The sequence below is a fragment of the Lathyrus oleraceus genome, chromosome 3, assembly GCF_024323335.1.
Source record: "Lathyrus oleraceus cultivar Zhongwan6 chromosome 3, CAAS_Psat_ZW6_1.0, whole genome shotgun sequence".
NCBI lineage: Eukaryota > Viridiplantae > Streptophyta > Magnoliopsida > Fabales > Fabaceae > Lathyrus > Lathyrus oleraceus.
Genome location: NC_066581.1, coordinates 337,987,091 through 337,995,213, shown reverse-complemented (window position 1 = coordinate 337,995,213; position 8,123 = coordinate 337,987,091).

Genomic DNA, 8,123 nt, shown 5'->3' with positions numbered 1-8,123 from the left:
GACATTTCAAACTTCTCACTTAGGTCATGTTTGAAGTTTTCGATCTCCTTCTTGCAACTTCCTTTAATTAGCAGGTCATCGACATAGACACATAGTATACGCAACTCACTATTGCTCCTTCTTACATATACTCCATGCTCAGTTGTGTACTTTACAAATTACTTTTCCTTTAAGAAAATGTTTATCTTCTTATTCCAAGATTTTGGAGCTTGCTTTATTCCATAGAGGGCTTTATGCAACATGTATACATTGCTTTCTTTTCCATGTTTCACAAACCCGAATAGTTTTGCAACATAAATGTCTTCATCTAAAGGGCCATTAAGAATGCATATTTCAGGTTCATCTAACATATGTGTCAGTTGTTCATGTTTTCTAGACCAACAACCAACCTGATTGTTTCAATCCTAGCAACAGGTGCAAAAACTTCATCAAAGTCGATTCCTTCCTTTTGAATAAATCCTTTCGCCACAAGTCTTGCCTTGTGTCGAGTTAATTCTCCTTTTGGATTCAACATCACATTTTATACCCATTTAACATTGATTTCTTTCTTTCCTTGAAGCAATTTAACAAGTGACCAAATGTTGTTGACTTCGATGGACTTCAGTTCCTAATTCATTTCTTTCACCCACTTCGAATCCTTCAATGCTTCAACTGCATTGACTGGTTCGAAATCTTCATAGAAAACATAGTATACCCGATCACCTTCATCATCTACCACATCATTTAATATAATCACTCATTTTTGCAACCTTGTAGGCATGTGTCTAGTTCTTTGAGGCCTGTTTGTGCTTGCTTGACCTATAACTTCTTGTTGAACTTCTCTTTTGACTTCACTTGCTAGTTCTTTAGATAAGATTCTCAGTGAATCTTTCTTAACATTTTCATTCCAATCCCATTCCTTAAGATCATCTATGATTATGTCCCTTATGATCACTACTTGCTTGCTCACTGGGTCAAACAAGTTGTAACCTCCAGTCGAATGATATCCTATTAGAATCATTTGCTTCGACTTGTCACCAAGTTTTCTTCTCAACTGATCAGGCACATGGCTATGTGTTATAAACCCAAATACTTTCAGATGAATCAAGATAGGCTTGACACCAGACCAACATTCTTCTGGCGCAATTCCTTCTAGCCTTTTCGTCAGACATCTGTTCAAAATATATGTTGTAGTCGACACATCGTCTCCCCATAATTCTTTGGGTAAATGATTGCCTTTTAACATATTACTCACCATATTCATGATGGTTTTATTCTTCCTTTCTACAGTTCCATTCTAATTTGGAATGTAGGGTGGCACCACCTCATGCATAATCCCTTCTTTCTCACATAACATATCGAAGTCTTTCGACACATATTCTCAACCACCATCAGTCCTCAGAATCTTGAGCTTTCAACAACTTTGTCTTTCAAACATATATTTAAACTTGGAAAATACCTCAATCGCTTCACTTTTCTTCTAGATTAGGTAAGTCTACGATTTCGACTGAAATCATCTATAAAAGTGACAAAGTATATGTTACCTCCAATCGAATCCACCTTGATAGGACCACATACATCAGAGTATATGATTTCAAGAATTGCCTTCGACTTACTTCCCACATCCTTGTTGAAGTTGTTTTTATGATGCTTCTCCTGCACATATTCCTCACATACTTCATTTGGAATGTGAATTTCTGGTAACCTTGAAACCATATTTCTTCTTGTGAAATCTCTTATGTCTTTGAAATTGAGATGGCCAAGTTTATAGTGTTATATTCATTCATCCTTGCTAGCTGCAGTTGTAAGGCACTTGTGCTCGGTCATATTTATTTCAATCTTTAAGGTTCTATTTTGAGACATTCAAGCCATCAAGATTAACCTTCCACTTAGGTCGAGCACTCTCATCATCTTGTCTTTGATTGACATTATGTAGTTCTTTTCGGCCAACTTCCATATGCTGAGAAAAATACTTTTCATGTCTGGTATATACAATACATTGGAAATTACTTACCTCTTGCCATCTTTCCTCATAGGTCCTGGATTCGATACACTACGTCATTTTTGGCATTTATTATTTTGGATAGCGCTCTAGCTATAACATCGTTTGTGTTAAACAGTCATTGTGAAATTATTTGTTTTTAAATTAATATTTTTTAAATTTACAGAATTCCCAATTTGTAAATCTTAATTTTACTGAATTATATCAGATAAAAAACAACAACATACCCATTTGTGAATCGTATCACACCAATAATTGTATTTCATCAAATACAACATTGTATTAAGAACCAAAAATTGTATATTACATCAAAACCAAAATGGCATAAAAAAACCTACAATTTACAAATCATTGCACTAAATAATAGTATCTTGGTGTCTTGACTTTAAACACCTATAATTTTAAATAATAATAGTTGTTAGTAAATAATCTTAGAAATTATAACTTACAATAAATTATGAATGAAAAATACTTACTTGTTAATTTTTCCACATGCCTTCTTGATGATCGTTACGAATAGCATGCATATCATCTCTATTAACTTCTTCAAACGAAGTAGGCAATTTTGTTACATAATAAGGAGTGGAAGAAATATCAATTTTTTTATCACTATGAGGAATGTTCTTTCCTTGGAAAATAACTAACTACCTCATATATAAGTATGTTAGGTATGTCACATAAAAAACTTGTTTTACTTGAGTAGCCTTGATGAATGGTTTGGTCATATAAGTTTCCTTGCCAAGGTCAACCCGTATGAATCCTAACTCATCAGTATGTACACCATTGTTATTGGGAACCCACTTGCATTTAAATAAAGACACTTTGAAAATAACATAATCAATATCTAAAATCTCCTCAAAGACACCATAGAACGCTTTAGATGCCAATATACGTTCTAAACTTTCAAACTAGAATAATACATGGATTCTGCATCAACCATAACCCCACTATTTTATATTGTACTACAATCATCTTTTGCTTTTGTATAAAAGGAAAAATTAGAAATGTAGAATACAATCCAAGTTATCACATTAAATTTTGGCATGTACAAAAACCATTTAATTATCTCAGATGCACTATCATCATTAGAAATCCTTTTATTAAATCATCTTAGGAATATTTTGTTATGCTCTGTCAACAACCACTTGTCAATCATTCGGGGATATTTTGTCTTCATAACTTTTTTGTGAGTATCTATGTAAGGTTAAATTTCATCAAGATTATTCAATATATATAAATATGCTTCAAGAACTACATCTCGAGCCATTGACTTAACATTTAAACTAGGGGTGGCAAAAATGGTCATGGACCGTCGGGCCGGCCCGCGCACACGCCAAAAAATGGCGGGTTGGGTTCGGATTTTGTGCCCTCCAACCCGCTCAGCCCACCCCGCCTTAAGCCCACAAAAAAAACGGGCGGGTTGACCCGCCAATCTAGTTATCAAGCACTCAAAATACAGTCTTTATATATTTATTAGTGAATATATGCAATATTTCTTAGTGATATTTGTTGATGATTCTATTTTATATATTTTTTAGTGAATATATGCAATATTTTTTAAAGTAAAATTTGTTTAAAATGCTTTATAAAAAATTATTTTAAAAAATAAGTGAAAAGTCTAACTGAAATGTAAAAAAAAGTATATTAATCAATTAAAAATGAAAAATAAATAAATTAAAAATAGGCGGGTAAGCCCGCCGCCCGCCAACCCGCCACCTTGACGGGACGAGCTAGACTTTTAAGCCCAACTTCATTTGGCGGGCTTGCTCGCCCCGTCCCTTTCTTTGGCGGGCTTAAGGTATGGTGGGGCGGGGTGGGCGGCCCGTTTTGCCACCTCTAATTTAAACCTTGAGTACCTCTACCTCTATATCTGTCAGTATGAGAGGCATTAGAATTCCTATAAACTCTATTTCGGAAAAATAGTTTGAACAAAATTCATCAGCTTCTTATGTGATGTACATTTCAACAATTCAAGCTTTTGATCGATGATGATTCTTTGTATATGCTTTAAAGATCTTCATGTATCTCTCTATTGGATACATCCACCTTAAATAAACTGGACCACAAAATATGATATCTCTTACTAGATGAACAAGTAAGTGAACCATAATGTCAAAAAATGATGGATGAAATACATCTTCGATTATTGTAGCCTCATCTTCCAATTCATCAAAAAATTTAAATCAAGAACTTTATTACATATAGCACTAAATAATAAACACAATCTATTTATAGTTACTCTTACATTTTTTGGAAGGATGCCACAAATAGCCACTGGAAGAAGTTGTTGCATCAGGACATTACAATCATGATATTTTAAGCAAATTAACTTGAGATCTTTCATTAATACAAGTTTCTTGATGTTTGATGCGTAACCTTAAGGAAATTTGATATCCTTCAAATAGTCACAAAAACTTTTTCTTTTTTCTTTTTAGATAGAGTGTGATATGTTGGATCCAAATAAGTTCTTTTTCCACTATCTTCTGGAGCCAACTTTGTCGTATACCCATATCCATCATATCTAAACAAGAATTCTTAATATCTTTAGTCTTTCCTAAAATGTTTATAAGTGTTCATATCAAACTATCATGCACATTTTTCTCCACATGAATCACATCAAGATAAAGACAATTATGAGGTGTTTTTGTCGTTGATAAACTGCATTGCCTGTTAAAGTTTTATGAGAGATTTCAAACTCATCTTCTCCGTTAAAAGCATTCTTCAATCTACGATAAGGATGATTAGGTTTTATAAATTTTCGATGCCAAACTTCAAACAGTCTTTTTTCCAAACTCAAGTTGGTGAAAACATATATTAGATTCCCATATAGGACACAATTTATGTCCTTTGAAACTATATCCAGCCAAATTACCATATGCAAGAAAGTTGTTGATTGTGAAGAATAACATTACACGCGTCTTAAACTTTTCACCAGAATATGCATCATCAACATCGACGCCTTCCTCCCACAAAACTCTTAAATATTTAATTAATGTACTTAGACATCTATGTCTTTTCCATGTTGTTTTGGTCCATAAATCATTATACTTAACAATATATACTTGCGCTTCATGCACAACAAAGGAGATAGATTGTAAACCATGAGAAGAACTAGCCACGAAGAAGGGTTAATACTCAAATTACCAAAGTGGTTTATTTCATCCGTGGGACACCCAAGCCTAAGGTTTATTTGCTCAAGCCCAAAATCTGGAAACAACGAATCAATTTTCTTCCATTACAAAGAATCAGTTGCATGACGAATGTTTCCATCACATTTACTTTCATCTGCATGCCATCTAATTTTCTTTGCGTCATTTGCTTTAGAAAAAAGTCTCTTGAAGCTTAAATATATTAGCAAGTACCATAAAACTTTAGCAGGAGGTCGTCTCTTGCTAACATTGTCATTGTCATCACCATTGTTGTCCTTCAACTTGTAATGCACTTAACCACATTTCAGACATTGATCCAAATTTTCATACTCTTTCTTGTATAATATGCAATCATTAGGACATGCATATATTTTGGTGTACTCCAAACTCATTAGACGCAATATCTTCTTGGCCTCAAAACAATGATCCAAAATTTTCTATCTTCTGGTAGCATAATTTGCTTTAACAAGTCAAGCAGTTTCGTGAAACTTTTACCCGACCATCCACTTTTTGCCTCCAGATTAAACAATTTTAACAACGCAGAACATTATGTAAAACTTATGCACCCATTATATAAAGGTGCATCCTTATCACTACATAAAGTATCACATATATGAGCATTTTCATAAAATATGATTCTCCAATATTGTGGATCATATCTTCTAGTCGATCATCCATATCTTTATTAACTTCATGCATTTGTGACGTCAAATTTCGATTTTTATCTATTTCTCCATGTCACATCCATGTTGTATAATTTTGACATATTCCATCACAACATAGGTGATGTAATATTTCTTTCTTTGACTGGTTTTTGATATTTCGGCAATTAACACAAGGACAATAAAAGAAACCATTATTTTCGAGAAGAGTGTGTTCCGCGAATTCAAGGAATTAAAGAACTCCTTTCACCGGTCCTAATCTATCAGCTTTCATTCAACTACGATTCATAACAAATTCTAATTTATATCAAAAGACTAATGTGAATGACACACTAATGTTACACACGCTATACTAATATGATTATATGCATATGCATATCCATCACAATAATATAACATTTAACAACGCCAAAACCTAAAGCATATTCACGACATCAATCAAAAACCCAAAAATTTTATTGCAACTACACAAAGTCATCATCACAAACTAGTTACATGCATATGAATTAGCTTTTACACTTATCACTTATTACAACTTATTTTTTATTTTATTTTTTTGCATAATATGATTTTCTATCTAGAGAATGAATACAAATGTAATGAAAACCACCTTGGTCATGGAAGAAGAAGATATATTTGTTATAAAGCTCCATGGAAGAAGAATATATATTTGTTATAAAACTGAGATATATAATTTATTTGTTTTTCTAAAATATTCTATTTTTGTTTTTTCTATTTTTGTTTTTTTTTAAAATATACTTCCCAATATTTCAATTTAAAAATTATTGATTTTTAAGACACATTTTTGTAATATTATTAGTGCACTAACACCAGTATAAAAAAAAAGTATAAAAAAAAATACGCTATTTGTTCAATTATTTCTCAATAGTTAACTTTAACGTTTTAATATAGAGATTAATTATTATACCCTATCAGTGTAAAAAGTTTTATACAGTTGATTCATCATCATCATCCGTTTGTATTACTTTATAGATTTTTAAAATAAAAGTCAAATTTCTTTTAATATCCGACGTCTATGATTAACCGATGGTGTAAAATCATTTTACACTGTCAGTGTATTTCAATTAAACTCTTTAATATATCATTATCACCCATTTAAAAAAGGTAATAATATGACATTTAAAAAAAAGTTGTGTTATTACAATTCAATTAATAATAAATAAATTGAATAATTTTAATTTGACAAATTACTTATTCAGAATGTTTGAAATAGACACAACAAACCAACATAAAATCAAATCATTATTTAAAACTAATATTTAAATCTTACTAATAAATGAGAATTAAATATAAATTAATAAAAATTTAATTATTTACTACTAATTATTCTAATAAAAACATTATAATTGTAGTTAACTTTAACTATTTTATTACTACAAGATTAATACATTGTCTTCATTCTAACTAAACTATTAAAAACCACCTCAATAACTATGATATAACATTCAAATTTGTCTATAAAGTTTTGCAAATTTTCTCATTAATTCCCTAAAAAAGTTTTTAAACATCGTATTTTTTAAGAATTCCTTAACCACTATTTTTCCATTGTTTATTCCAGACCATCTCAGTAACTATGAATAATTATTTTTCTAGACAGTTTTGTATATTTTCTCAACTGTTCCTTATAAAAAAAATTAAACAATATGAAAAGATTAATTTAATAGTTTTTTTAGAGAATTCACTAACAACTTTTTTTCCATTATTTTCAATAGAAATATTTTTTAAATTAAGAAATAATAAAACTTTATAAATCTTTTATATACATTTGTGAATAATTTCATAACATTATCTCAAGTATTTCTCCGTGACATGGTTCTGCTCCTGCTTAGGATATCGACTTTGTTTGATGCTCAACATTATATTTTTGATTGTTTATCTTTAACCAAATGGAATACTAAATGCCTTTTAAATCATATTCAAGAATAACATTCGTATGCATGCTCCTCAAGTACATACAACACATTAATCTGGTTAATTTACATCTTATACACCCTCGTGTGAATTTGTCGCCACTTGTAAGGAAACCAAATAATTTTATGGTCTAACAATTAAAAAATAATTGTATTGATGTTTCTAGTATGATATGATTGAAAAATATTTAAGTTTAAAATTTGGGTTTAATATAAAATTGAAAATTAAAAAATAATTGTATTGATGTTTCTAGTATGATATGATTGAAAAATATTTAAGTTTAAAATTTGGGTTTAATATAAAATTGAAAAAATATATATATAAAAAATTATATTACAACGGTTTTTAACTTAATCGTTGTTATAAGTGGAGCGCGGTATCAAGAATAAGAAAAGGCAT